The sequence below is a fragment of the Dendrobium catenatum genome, unplaced genomic scaffold, assembly GCF_001605985.2.
Source record: "Dendrobium catenatum unplaced genomic scaffold, ASM160598v2 fragScaff_scaffold_157, whole genome shotgun sequence".
NCBI lineage: Eukaryota > Viridiplantae > Streptophyta > Magnoliopsida > Asparagales > Orchidaceae > Dendrobium > Dendrobium catenatum.
In genome coordinates this window covers 387,066-402,602 of record NW_021318619.1, presented here as the reverse complement: position 1 = coordinate 402,602, position 15,537 = coordinate 387,066, and the positions used below count along the sequence as shown (strand labels likewise).

The 15,537-nt window shown below is 32.0% G+C and overlaps 1 non-coding gene across 1 annotated transcript; it reads left to right on the top strand.

Moving 5' to 3' along the window:
• The first annotated feature begins 1,306 nt into the window (after nt 1-1,306).
• On the top strand, nt 1,307-1,413 carry LOC114579119. The gene has a single exon (XR_003699975.1). It is a non-coding gene; the product is annotated as a small nucleolar RNA R71 (small nucleolar RNA).
• Nucleotides 1,414-15,537: the final 14,124 nt, after the last annotated feature.

The window sequence follows — 15,537 nt, the reverse complement described above, 5'->3', positions numbered from 1 at the left end:
AACATATTGCAATGTTGTGATGTTAGTTATCAATGCTGTGGTGCTCACCGAAGTATCATAATGCAAAACTATGATTGTATAATTACTTTATGACTTTGTAGGATTACTTTTTTGACTGAATGACCAGGTGTCATAGTTCTTGAAAGTGTAACACTACGACATTATATGAGTGATACATAGTGTTTCAATATAAACACATTTCCAAAGAGCTTAGCACTACAGTGCTAGTTTTTCAAACCGTAACACTTGTAAGGTGAGCGCTACGCACTCAGATACATAGCGCTGCGAAGCTATATAAAATTTTAGCTTATTAGTCCTTCTCAAGAATTAGATCATAATTTTAATAAATTGAATAAGCATTAAATGCAAAACATTTTAAGAATAACAAAATATGCAAAATAAAACACGAAAACCATAATAACTATCATGACATAACTAAACACAAAGATGGGTTGCCTCCTAAAAAGCACTAAGTTTATAGTCTTGAGTGAGACTTGCCTAAATTTATCAATTTGGTTAGTGTGCATCACTACCACTCATGTGATTTTCACTCGGATCTTTTCCTTTCTTCTTTAGATTAACTTTAGTATTGCTAGACAACGAAAAGGCCTACTACTATCTGAAATTGTAAGCTAACCTGGTTGATTTTCTGAATTTTTAATATAATCAGCTTAACTTTGTAATTGAGGTCCTAACCGTATCACTACCTCTTCCAAAGATGACTTTCGATTTTCAAACTAATTGTTTCGATTAAATCCTGGAGGATAAGAAGGCATATGATTATTAATTGGTGTTGAAGAATATTCCAAATTTCTCCTTAAATATTTTGACCTGAATTCCATTTATTATTACCACCAATATTACTTGATCAATTAAAATTAGGATGCTTCCTCTAACCTATATTATATGTAGTAGAGTAGGGATTATTTTATCTTCCAATTAAATTCATATTTTGAATCCCTTACACTCCACTATCTCCAAAAGAATTTAAATCTTAATCCTCTAATTACATAGATGATTCAGATATTGATCTTTAATTGTTCCTGTTATGTTCAATTTCCTAGAAATTGCTACAACTTGTATAATCAAAATTGACAAAGCATTTGATTCTTAAATTCTAGCTATTTTCTTAGGATTTACCCTATCAATAGGCCACTAGAAATTATTGGTAGCCATTTTATCTATTAATTTATATGCTTCCTCAAATGTCTTGGATATTAAAGACCCTCTAGTTGCAGCATCTATGATTGCTCCAATAGATCCTACAAATCCATTATAAAAGGTTTGAATAACCAACTAATCAGGTAAGACATGATGAGGATATTTTCTAAGCATTTTCTAAAATCTCTCCTAACTTTCATTATTTAATTCTCCTTAAAACCGGGTAGAAGATGTGATATCAATTCTAAGTTTGGTAATTTTTGAAGGTGAGAAATACTTAGCAAGAAATTTATGAGCCAACTCATTCCAAATAGTTATAGAGCCTGGGGGTAAAGAAGTCAACCACATCTTAGCCTTATCTCTTAGAGAAAATAAAAATAATCCAAGCCTTATAGCATCATCATTGACACCATTATAATTAAATGTCACATAGATATTTAGGAAACTTACTAAGTGTAAACTAAAAAATCTTCAACAGAGTTCTTCCAAACTGGGAATTTTAAGCCATATAAATTATGGTAAATTTTAATTCAAAATTATTAGTCTGTACAGTAGGTTTAGTAATACTCCCGTGAATTTCATCTATTACAAGGCTACCATAATCCCTAAATGATCTAGAATGATCATGATCTGGTAGTGGTTCAGATATTTTCAATTTTTTTTGTTTTCTCATTTTTGAAAGACTTATTTTCATCTCAGAATCAAATAACAAAAGGTTCTTTTCTAGATCTACAATGCATACAATAATGAATACACAAGAACAAAGAAAAAAGGATATAAGATACAAGTAGGTCTATGTATGCACTTATTTCAACATTATAGTTAAAATTTCAAGAAATAAATTACTTCCCTACTAATGTGCCAAAAACTAGATGGGGAGTGTGTGAACTTATGCGTGTAGGCAAGCAAGGCTTTGCTATATAATGTTTAATGAATGCTTGAGATATCATTGCTGATTAATGCTTAAATTTTTCTTGATAAGTCAATAATAAAAGCCCACTTTAGTGTATACAAGTATACATGTAGAATCAAGTAATAAAGTGATGAAGCATAGTGTCATACCCATGAGGAAGTGTTATATTTACATGCAACAAAATTATTACTACTTACTTTTCAATGCATAATTTATCCTACTAAAATAAAATTGATATTTTAAGAGTTTCCATCACTTGATAAAAATAGTAGAATAGTTGATACAATATTTAATAAAATATTTTAGATTAATGAATGCAAATAGTATATTTTCCTAATGAGATTCTTAATTATAAATATGATTCAGAGCATGTACATCCCTATATCTCTATTGGCTTTATAGGGGTGAAAATAATATATGATGACCTCCTATAATTATAATAGATTCTTGAGAACCTAGAATATTTAAATATCCTAAGTTTAGGTATACGAACATTCTATCTTAATGTTCCTAATTGTTTAAGAATTCCTCTATTGAGGCTATACATCAAACTAGGTTTTAACTACATATATGACCACTATGTGCATTAAATAAATAATGAGAGATAATTAAGAACATCATGAAATCTTAAAAAATAAGGGTCATCAATAGTACTTAATCTGCTCTTCACATCATCAATCCAAAATAAGAGATCTAGCAATACATAGAATAAATGATAAGCAAACTCATTTTCATTATATTTATTAAAGAATCAACGTATGAGAGAAGTAGTGGAATGTTATTACAAGGTAGGATCAAAGTGACTTCTCTACACTCCTTCTTTCTTCACTTACAGAGTTACTTCAACGAGCATAGACTAAACACTCCAATAAATTATATCTTGTACTTCCCTAGCCTCCTTTAGAGTTTACTCTCAGAGGGTACTAGAGAACCACACTAAAAAGTACTAAGTTTTACACATGGGACTAAATTCTTTTACAAATAGAACATAACATCATATTATAAGAAAACATAAAAGGGCATTTAGCCCTATGATGCCTAAAAGTGAACTAGCACCTCAATACTAAAATGTTAATTACGTCGTGGTGCATGATGGTATGGTACAATTATTATATAAAGAGTTATGACCTTTTATTGAAATGGTGTGGCCCTTGGAAGTTACAACAACAACACCAAAGAGATATATAAATTGGAGTGTTGGTGCGCTTGAATGGAAAAAATGGTGCTTAGGCATTGAAATGTGTGGCACCAAGACATTCATTTTCTTTAGAACCTAAAGCAACCAATATGATTTTTTGACACAATGGCACTAGCTATGATGCTGATGTAACGCTCACAAATAGAGAGTATGGTGTTGAATGTAGCACAACAATAATGTTTTGTCTAGCGCAGCGGTGCTGACTGTTCCTTTGTATTTTTCATCATTTTTGAGTTTTTCCTCTATAAAATAACTAAAATAATATATTTTTACTAAAATTCAAACATAATAAATAATACATAATTTACACTTATCAAGCACTGTTGTGCTCTCAAGCCTATAAACACAGTGCTCAAAAGCATAATGCCATTGTGCTCTAATTCAAACAGAAATTCAAATTTTTATTTTTAAATTTTTCATATTTTGGGTTGTTATATAGTACTAGTAGTGGTTCATTCTTAACCACTAACAATGCTACTCTCTGCTCATTTAAAACCTCTGAAAGAGTTAACTTCTTCCACAACAAGTTGAGAACAGTAGTCACTCTCCATCCAAAAGTACTAAAAAATGACAAACTTGGCTTTCTAGTTGCACATTCTAGTTGCACACTTTGCTTGCTAGTTCAACCTTGCGGCCCGGTGAATGGAAAAAGTGGATAAAACTCTCCTACGAAGCCTTCATTATAAAGACATGTCTAATCATATTTAGAGACCATTGCAGACTTTTCTCTCACTATAAAGAAGCAAAAGAAATTATTGCTACCATATAATTCGATAGTAATTGTGTGTGTACCACCCCATAAAAATTCTAATTTCTTCTATCCCTGAAAATTGGGGAAATCACAACCCTAAATTTAGATGATCAATGGTAATGATTAATTCTCCATTCAACACAAAGTTAATCCGTTCATTTTTCATCGCCAGCTTGACAAAGAAACTGACATTTGAAAAGTAATACACCCTAAAAATGTACTCAACTTAGCCTTTAATCAGCCCATTCTAGGGAAATCCTTATTATTTAGAAACTTATCTGCACATTTGCACAAACCAAATATCATGAAATTGAAATATATAACTATGAAGAATGGAAGAGGCAAAAGGAGAACAACACTCAGGGACTTATTGCTTTAATTTATAGTAAAAAATTGCAGCACAAGAATGTAAGGCATATAAAATCAAAATTAATACAGAAGATCTCAGCACTCTTCCTCATCATTATAGAATTTGAAAGGCCACAATGGGCTCATTCATAACAATCACCATATCCACTCTCAAAATGTGTGGCCCATCAACCACTCTATCCCATTTGATGAAATAAAAAAATATCCATTTCTTTTGCAGGAATTAGATAATTTATTCATTTGAGAATCAACTCATATAAACTCATAGATAGAAATAATTTATGGGAAAAAGAAAATGAAAGGAGTATAAATCAACCCATGTGATGCTGAGCCCGTACTAATACAAAATCCATTGTCATACTCAACATGAGACATCCCATTTGATCAGGGTACTCCACTATGTTTTAAGTAACCTAAAAAATATCCCTTATACTTTATCTAATTAATTAGTAAACATAATTAATCTTCTATTAAGCTCATGCGGTTCCACATAGTTGTCGCCCGGGCATCAAGAGAAGTCATCGTCTTTCTCCAGCTGGTGACATCCACCGTTACAACCCTCCCTTCAACAACACTGAGCTCTCTTATACCATTGAACTTGGTCACTAACTCTAGAGACATTAACCTTACAATAATTTTGTCTAACAAAATTAATTTTGAAGGAATGATGAGACTAGTAAATAGGGTATATGTTGGGGAATCCTTCAACTACCTTGGCACCTTATCCATACTTCACTCATCAGTAGCTCCTTCAATTTTACATTGGTGATAGTGACTTCCAAAATAACTACCTTTCACTCTAACACACTCACCTCCTTCAAATGGACCTCACTCACCCTCCCTTGTGCATGATAATAAAGAAAAGGATGGTTTTCCTCATCATTAGGACCTCTACCTTCGTCGTTCATGCCTCTCATCATTGAAACCATAGGAACAACCATATTCTTCATCCTTGTACGAGAACCAGATGAAAGTTCATCCCTGATGATAATTGGTTCCTTTACCTTAGTTCACATTCTCTTCAGCAGGGAAATGTGGTCATAATAGTTGAGATCAATAGATACTCACCCCTCTTCTCCAATAATGGGCCTAATTGACATAACCTCATCCTTATTTGCAGTCAATATTTAGAGAAACTTGGATATGGGACCATCTGATCTCTAATGAAATGTGAATATCAAGATTTGTAAAGAATTCAAAAATAATAAATTTGTATTTAATCATGCTCATCTTTTTCATTTTAATTTATCCAACCTTTTCATCATCCGTTACTCAAAGGGTTGCATAAATCGGGAACTAAATATACATCCAAGAATACCTATGCTGGTACCCTTTCATATGTGTCCTATAGGCTATGTCCAGGTCATGTGAAAGGAGGAACTAATATCTCAAAGTATTTCATTCAATGGATTCACTTAGGAGACTAACACTAAGGCATAGTGAAACAGTATTAACCACCTCTTCGAGGCAGTCTCCTCAAGCTAGTGTAACCTTAAAAGTTCCTTTCATAGACAAACATATTTTTAATCATCTCAACTAGATTTATGATTCCTTTGCGGGATACATTAAATAACAGGTGATATATGCCACCCTCGTAGACATCTCTTAGAATTGTGAAACCAATTGGTTTTCCTATAATATCTGTATCAACCACTTTTCTGGTGGTGTTATCTCTAAGTTTCATTGCTCTACTACTTCTAAACTCTAACGTGATGAATTTTTGTCTCCAATTATTTTTCTTGAGCATCTGATATCTAGATACTACAAGCCTTCACTGGACCACATATTATGGTATATTTGATCTTCCTTGGAGTTAACTACACTATTTTTTACCATTAAACAAATGTCCATGATTTCCTCCTTAGCTTCAATTTATGAAGAGTCTGAATCAAAGTTAGCCCAAAAATTTTTGTGAGGTGTATTTTTTCTTTTCTTTAATTATGTGATCTCCTCAATGTTCTCCTTATGTGATTGTTTTTTTGGGTTCAATGTTGACCTTCATAATATAGCCAAAAGAAACCAAAAATAAGAAAATTACCTGAATCAATATCTCTGGCAAAGATCTCTATTGTTGCCCATACCCGAAATCATCATGTATCTCTGTCGAGACCCAGCCGCAGCTACAATAATCATTTCTTATATAATTTGGCATCGAATGGTCATATCCTTACATGTGTAGCTTGCGTCTATCCTGTTCTTTGACTGTTGAAACTTATTGTTTCTAGAATAGGTTAGACCTCAACTAATGTCCCATGGCTAACCAAGAGGGGTGGTGAATTGATAATTTTAAATTTTAATTCTCTTGGATTTTAAAACATGAAACCAATTAATAAACTTGAGCAAGTTGATTTTAGATTTTAAAAATGAGATTTTTCAACCATAGAAAAATGAACTTTCAGTAAAGTAAATAAGTAGCTGAAATAAAAAGACACAAAGGTTTATAGTGGTTCGGTCAAATACGACCTGCATCCACTCCTTGAAGTCTCCCACTTCAGGTATTGCATTATTACCAAAGTGACTCTCCTTTTGCTCCCACAACAAAGTGGAGAACCATCATCCTTTCACACCCTCCATGTGTAGGCAGAGAACATTCAGCTATTCACACTCTCCAAGTATAGGCAGAGAACCTTCGTCCTTTCACACCCTCCAAGTGTAGGCAGAGAACCTTCGACTGTTCACACTCTCCAAGTGTAGGAAAAGAGCCTTCTTCCTTTCACACCCTCCATGTGTAGGCAGAGAACCTTCAAATCTTTGCACTCTCCAAGTATAGGCAGAGAACCTTCGGCTGTTCACATTATCCAAGTGTTGGCAGAGAACCAGATCTTCTTGAAGATCTTCACACTAGCAATCTAGAAAGATAAGAGGAAGAGTGAAGAAACATAAATTACACTGTGATTCTTACCTTTGAGTAACCTTATGAACCCTTCATGCTCAACTAGGAAGAAATCTCTCTCAAACACTCTCTCACACTCTCTCCTTCAATTACCCTTTACCAATCACGAAGACCAAGTGAAAAAAAGAATGATTGTCAGTTTTTAGTGAACCTTCTATAGAAAAGACACAAAAACCATCCAGAAAATTAAAATTTTCAATTTTGATCATCTACGATCATCCCGTACGATCGTATTTCATACATACGAATAGTTAAAAAACTATTACGTATGAACTCATTGTGAATCGATATGAAATGTATTCATACATGATCATCATCCGGTATAAACTGTGTTTGTCCGGTATGAAAAGAAAATTTCAAAGTTAGTATGTACGAACCGTCCGGACAAAATGGATGAAAATAGACCAGAGAGAGCCATTCGTCCCGGTACGATAAAAAATTATTATTCATACGAACTTCATTTGAGGATAAAATAGAGCCCATCATCCCGGTACAATAAAAAATTATCATCCATACGAACTTCATTCGAGGACAAATTAGAGAGCATCGTCCCGATATGAATGAAAAATATCGTCCATACGAACTTCATTCGAGGATGTACCAGAGGGCGTTGTCCCGGTATGAATGAAAAATATAATCTGTGCGAACTGCATTTGATAGAGTACTATAGTCGATCGTCCTAGTACGAATGAAAAATACCAACCATATGATTTATACTTAGGAAAAGTTTGGGTCATTTTTGTTTGCTCCATTGCTCGTTAGGGGAAATAACTGAACAGATCATCCCGTACAAACTAGTTTTGTACTGTACAATCAGCTTAAAAATATGAATTTTAAGACTCTCTCAAGGTGTGTGTGCTCAGTTATTCAATTATAATCACACTCTTATACTTAATAAAATAAAAAATACATACTTCAATTTACAATAAACTCTGAACTAATCTTGATTTAAAGTCTTCAACAATCTGGAGTATGATTTTCTTAAAATATTAGTACACACAAGAGTAAAATAAATCTTCCAAAGATATGTTTGGAGAAATAATAATCAAAGCAATAATATTTGAAATCATTAAAATTATATAAGCTGCAAGAATATTAAACATACAAAACTAAATAGCAACTATCTCAGCAATCTCCCCCTTTTCGATGATGGCAAAACCATTATTATTTGAATAATCCTTAATCATAAATTTTTCCTTAACTCCTCCTAAATGAATAAGCATGTGAATATAAGAAAATTTATATTATGAACAAATTAATTTTTTTTTAATTTTTAAGTTTTTAACACAAAAAAACTACATTAAAACAATAAAAATGACAATAAAATGAGAAATATATTTAACAGACTTTTTGACAACAGCAAAAACTTTCAAAAGTCAAATAATATTTCTCCCCCTTTTTGACAACGTCAAAAAGAGAAGAAGAAACACAAAAGAAATGCAAGAAGTCATATGAGAAGCCTTTGATAATTGATCCTGAAAGAGATTGAGTTATAATTGCAATAACAAGATTAATCTTCATTAGTGAAAAATAAAGATTTATATCATTTAAATTAAGATATAACATAGACAAGATAAATATATCAAGGTCATGAATCATTCTAGATAATTGGATAAGGAAAATTATTGCAAATGTGATAAAATAAAAATTAATGTAAGTCAATTTTCAATACAAAATAGAATTGAGCATTAGATTGATTTGAAATTGAAGATTAAAAGATAGAGGAAAGAACATATACTTGTTTGGTGACATTGCGCATATTTCAATTTTCATGGCACACTTTGTGCATCTTTTTGTATTGGGCTAATTTTGTGCCTCTTTTCAATTTGCAAACCATCGCACATTCTTTTGACTTTTGTACATTTATACTTTTCTCTAATTTTTAATTAATCTTTCCTAAATCAATAATCTAAAAGCTCAAATTTCTCTAAGTACAATGATACTTAAATTGAAAAGAGAAATAAAAAATAATAAGGCATAAAAATTGCAATAATAATATTAAAATTTTTGTAAGTCTAAAAAGAACATGAAATTGATAGACTTAACTTGATTAAGTTATAAGCTGACTTAATTTTTTTTAAAAAATTGATTTTCTAATGAATATAAATTTTTGTATTGCTTTTCAAATTATACAATTTTTTAGATCAATTATGTCAGAATTATCATATAGACAAACAAATATTTCAAAATAAGAAATAAAATCAACTAAATAAAAACATGACATGTTTTATTGATATTAAAATAAATGATAATACATTGGAGCTCAATTTATATCAATACACAATAAAAAAATATATAAAAAACACAAGATAACCATAGAAACTACAAAAATCATCACATTACATAAACTGGCAAAGACAAACACAAAGAAGTACATCTATCACTCTGAGGGACCCTGATCTGAGGAGGTGGCTGGTTGAAGAGATTAAAAAAGCTATTCATCATAGCCATGTTGATGTTGACGGATTCGAAGTGATCTCATATCCAGCCCATGTCTTGTTGGTGTTGTGCATCCTACTGGAATAGGTGAGTCTGAATTTGATCACAACGCTAATCACAATGACTCTCAAGATGGTCAAAGTGCTGAACCATATTCTGAAAGGCTGGTCCACAAGAAGGCACAGGCGCAGGTGTAGCTGTAGGTGCATGTGCTCCCCCTTCTTCCTCAGAATCCTCACTTCCATCACCTCTCCCAAAAATTACTCGAAATGAAGCATCAGTATAGTAGATAAGAGTTTCTAGGTGAGGTTCAGGATGAACTAGATCGTACTTCTTCTCAAGAATGTATGTCACAAGGTGTCCTAAGACCATGTTCTTCTTTCTCTTATGAGAGACATGACCAATTTCAAAAAGCCTATACATGTAGTCAATAATGAGCTGGGCTTCATCTATAGGTTGAGCAGTCATGATCAGGTAAGTTATAGTAGAAAGAAGAGGAGTAATGTTGATACGATCACTAGCTTTAGGAATTATGGAGGTTCTAAGAACATGCTTGATGATTCTAGCATCTTAGTTTAATGTAGATACCTTAGGCAAATGACACACTTCTCTAATCCCTCTAATCACTTAGTTTATTTCAATCCAGTTGTAACTAGATGCAGTGGTCAAAGTATGAGCTCTAATTCCTTCAGTCCTTAAATTCAAAAACGCTCCCAAATCTTCCTTAGTAATTTTGACCTGCTTCTTTAAAACATAAGATACAATCCCAGATTGATTAGTGCTAAAAGTCATATTGGCAAGAAAATAATAAAAAGTTTCCTCATTGTAGGAGTGAATCAGAGTGAGGATAAATGCAAATTAGGTAGAGGGAAAAAGTGCCATTACTTGAAAGATAACATTCTCTTGCCGAAGAACTCTAGAAGGAGTGATTTTTGTAGAAACAAACCTAGGAAATGATTCCTCGTTGGTTTTGGACAAAAAGTTGGCTTCATTATTCCTAGAGGATGGACCCAATAGCCAATATACCCCTTTTGCAAAAGCTAGCCATTGAAAGATTTGTAAAGATGAGAGGGTTTAGAAAGGCTTTTGAAGTGTATGAAATTTGAGTTCTAAAGCCTTTCTATTTAAAGAAAAATGAACTTTTGTACATACGAAACGAGGTTCATGCCGTACGATGCTTGAGTTCATATGTATGAAATAAAATTTTGTATGTACGAATGAATGCATTCAAAATGAAATGACTTTTCATAATCATGCAAGTTACGAGGCGTCCTTTCGTACAGACTTTTTGACCATACGATCATATAGACGTATAGGTGTTCGTCCGAGATGATCGATTATTTAAGATCATTTTATTGACAGTTTGAATCATCCCCCACACCAATATGCCACATGTTCGTATGTATGAACGCCAGGTTCGTACGTACGATCAGAATTAATAACTGCTTCTGCCTGTATAACTATCTACGTGCATACATATAAATGAATACACATTGTCCAGACAATCTAGGGATCATACAGATGAATTATATTGAAAATAAAAATGATATGCAATTTGTTCTACCCAATAATCGATACTACAAAATTTCATATAGTATGAAATAAAATTCGTACAGTATGAATAGAACACTTAAAAAATTTGAACGATCGATCAAAAACATGAAATCATAGGTGACAACATTTCTAAAACACACATAACACAAAAACATTAAAATAAACACAAAAACACACATAAAAATCAAAAATAAAAAATACACAAACACACATATCAAGTTTGCAAAAAATTTTAATTAAGCATTCAGGTCAATCACACTAAGCTTTATTCTTAATGTACTGAAAGTATCAAAGGCTAGTGATTTTATAAAATTATCTGCAAATTGATTTTTAATTGAAACATGATTTAATTCAATTTGTCTTTTGGATACATGATCCCTTATGAAATGATATCTTATGTTAATATGTTTGGTTCTAGAATGTTGAATAGAATTCTTTGAAAGGTAAATGGCACTAGTGCTATCACAATAAATTGGAATAGTGCCTATTGTTAATCCTAAATCAATCAACTATTATTTCAATCAAAGAACTAATGCCACACAACTTCCTAAGGCGATATATTCAGCTTCAGCAGTAGATAGGGCTACAGAATTCTATTTTCTACTAGACCATGAAACTAAAATTTTTTTAATAAATTAACAAGTTTTAGAAGTACTCTTTTTATCAACCCTACAACTTGTAAAGTTCGAATCTTAATATCCAATTATTTCAAATGAAGAGATGAACTTAGGATACCAAATCCCTAAGTTCTGAGTTCCTAAGAGATACCTCAAAATCCTTTTCATTGCTGATAAATATGATTCTTTTGGGTCTGATTAAAATCTAGCACACAAATAAATACTAAACATAATATTGGGTCTGCTAGCAGTCAAGTAAAGTAAAGAACCAATAATCCATCTAATTTTTTTTACCAACAGATTTTTCTTTGGGTCCTTATCTAACTGAACTGAGAAACTCATAGGTGTACTAACAGGTTTAGCATTGTCCATTTCATAGTTTTTGAGGATGTCATTAACATACTCTGATTGACTAAGAAATGTATCCTCCTCAATTTGCTTAATGCTAAATCATAGAAAGTAGCTTAAATCTCTCATTAAACTTATTTCAAATTCACTACTCATTGTTTAAAAAAAAAAATCATCACCAAAAATTTTATTTGTAGATCCAAAGATGATATCATCAACATAGATTTTTACAATGAGTATATCCTCTCCTATTTTCTTTAAAAAGAGAGTTGTGTCCACACTTCCTTTTTCAAAAGATCTCTCAATTAAGAAGGGGCTCAACCTCTCATACCAAGCCCTAGCTTCCTGTTTGAATCCATACAATGCCTTTTTCAATTTAAAAACATGATTTAAGTATTTTAAATTTTCAAAAACTAGAGGTTATTCAACATAAACATCCTCTTGAATCACCCCATTTAGGCACTTTTAACTTCAATTTGATATAACTTAAATCCTCTAAAATAGTCAAAGCTAACAAAACCCTAATTGCTTTAAGTCTCGCTACAGAGGCAAAAGTCTCCTCAAAATCAATCTCTTAAATATGATTATGCCCCTTAGCTACTAATCTAGCCTTATTTCTAACAACAACTCCAGAGTCATTTATTTTATTCTTAAATACACACTTAGTCCCAACTACACTTTTATCCTTTTTCCTTGCACTTAATTCCCAAATTTCATTTCTTACAAATTGATTTCATTCTTCTTGCATTGCCAAAATCGAAAATTCATCTGAAAGTGTTTGATCAATATTTGTGGGTTCTATTATAGAAATAAAGGCTGAATGATTGACTTCTTTACTTAATCCATGCCTAGTCCTAACACCATCACTAGGTTCACCTAAGATCAATTCCTTAGGATGGTTTTTAGAAAATCTTAAATCTCTAGACAACGGGTTTTCTATCTCCTGCTTTTCATCCAAAGCAATTTTTTCAATCTTTTGAGAGCTAATTTCTCTCTCATCCTCTTCTAAAATTGGCTCTTCCAAAACTCCAGATTCATCAAACACAACATGTGTAGTCTCCTCAATTATCAAAGTTCTTTTGTTAAATATTCTATAAGATTTTTCAACACTACAGTATCCAAGAAAATTTCTTTCATCTGATTTTGGATCAAATTTTTTTAAGGTAGATTTTTCATTATTGTATATGAACACCTTACATCCAAAAACATGCAAATAAGATAAATTAGGTGTTCTCCCTTTAAGTAACTCATAGGGTGTTTTATCAAGTTCGATCTAATGTTCACTCTATTTAAAACATAACATGCCGTGCTAATCGCTTTAGCCCAAAAATATTTTGGAAGTGAATATTGTGTCAATATGGCTCAAGTGACTTCTATCAATGTTTTGTTCTTCCTTTCGACTACCCCATTCTGTTGAGGGGTTCTAGGTATTGAAAAATTGTGATCAATCCCTATCTCTTTACAAAAATCCTCAAATTTTTCATTTTCAAATTCACCACCGTGATCACTTTGAATGGTTAAAATCTTATATCCTAGTTTCCTTTGAATCCAAGTTAAAAAATCTCTAAACTCCTCAAATGATTCACTCTTATGATATAAAAATTTAACCCAAGTGAATCTTAAAAAATCATCCATAATAACAAATCTGTGTACCTTCCCTTCTAGACTCATAGTTCTAACCGGTCAAAAAAAATCCATATGCAAAATCTCCAATTAGTTCTAAGATACTTATTAGACTTAAAAGAGGACTTTACATGCTTTCTTAATTGACATGCATCGCAAAGGTGATCCTTAATAAAGTCTAGTTTTTGTATACCTCTTACTAGGTTCTTTTAGGTAATTCTCCTAAAGTTTTTCATGCTCGAGTGATAAAGTCTCCTATGCCAAAGACATGATTCATTATAAACAATTTTCAAACAAAAAGCATTAGGAGTTTTGATATAATTTAAATCTAGTATATACATACTATTTATCCTTAAATAATACAAAATATTATTACCATTTAGGCTCAAAATGTAGCTAGAAGAAAAAAAATTTAATGATGTATCATTTATCATATAGCTGATTAATACTCAAAAGAGTATGATATAAGCCTCCAACTAGTAACACATTTTAAATAAAAAAGTTTTACAAGTTTCCAATAATACTTGATCCAACCACCTTCCTTGTGGTGTTATCTTCTAGTGTAACCTTGCCTCCACTTTTGGCTTCCAACGATATAAATTGCTAAGTATATCCAGTCATATACTTTGAGCAACTGCTGTCCAAGTACCAAATGCTCTCACGAGGCCTTGTATAAGAGCATGCCTACAAAATCATCAAATTTTAGACCTGGGAACCCAAACAAGTTTGGGTTCACCTTTTGGCAATTTAAAAATAGATGCATATATGGTATGTCTAGGTTTATGCATCTTAGGTCCCACACTAAATGAGTTTTTCTATCTAAAGTACAAGTGTGACATCTAACTCCAAGAAATAGATTTCTTAATCTTCTATAACTGTTCTGATTCTTCCTGGGTTGTATAAATTTTTGATACAAAATAGGATTAGTAAAATCTTCAAGTGTTAGGAGTTTCCTATTTTCTTCAAGTGATTTTACTTTTAACTTCAAAAATGCATTTACATCTTCTAACACATGATTGGAAAAATTCAAATGATGTTCTCTATTTGTTGATTCATCCTTAAAATTTTTAAGGCCTTTTTCTAATTGAGCATAGGATGTTTTCAAAATCTCACTCTTATTATTCAAATCATCAAACTCATCAAGTAGGCTCATGTGGTTGTTATATATTAATGCATGATCTTTCATGAAGATTTCATGCTCTCTATGAAGTTCTTACAATTTCAAATTTAAACTTGCATGCATCTTCTTTAACTTCATATATGCATCATGTATTCTTTCAAAAACTTCTAAAAGTTTAGTCTAGGTTAAGTCACATACCTCTTCTTGATCTGACTGATCAAGATTATTGGCCATCAAGCATAAGTTGGTGACTTTCTCCTCCTTTTCAGTTTCTGATGAGTTTGAAGCTGAGTCCACCCAAAAAGCTCTTTGGAATTTCTTCTTGCCCTTTTTCTCTTTTAGTTTCTCCTCTACCTTCTCCTTCCTAAGAGTGGCTTTAAGTTTTGGGCAGTCTGGTTTTACATGTCCAAGTTTCTTGCATTCAAAGAAAATCACGTCATTTAAAACCTTGATATTTTTATGAAATTTATCTCTATTCCACTATTGGAGTCTCTTCTGCTTTCTCTTTAGAAAGTTCCTAAATTGCCTAGTCATTAAGGCAATATCATCCT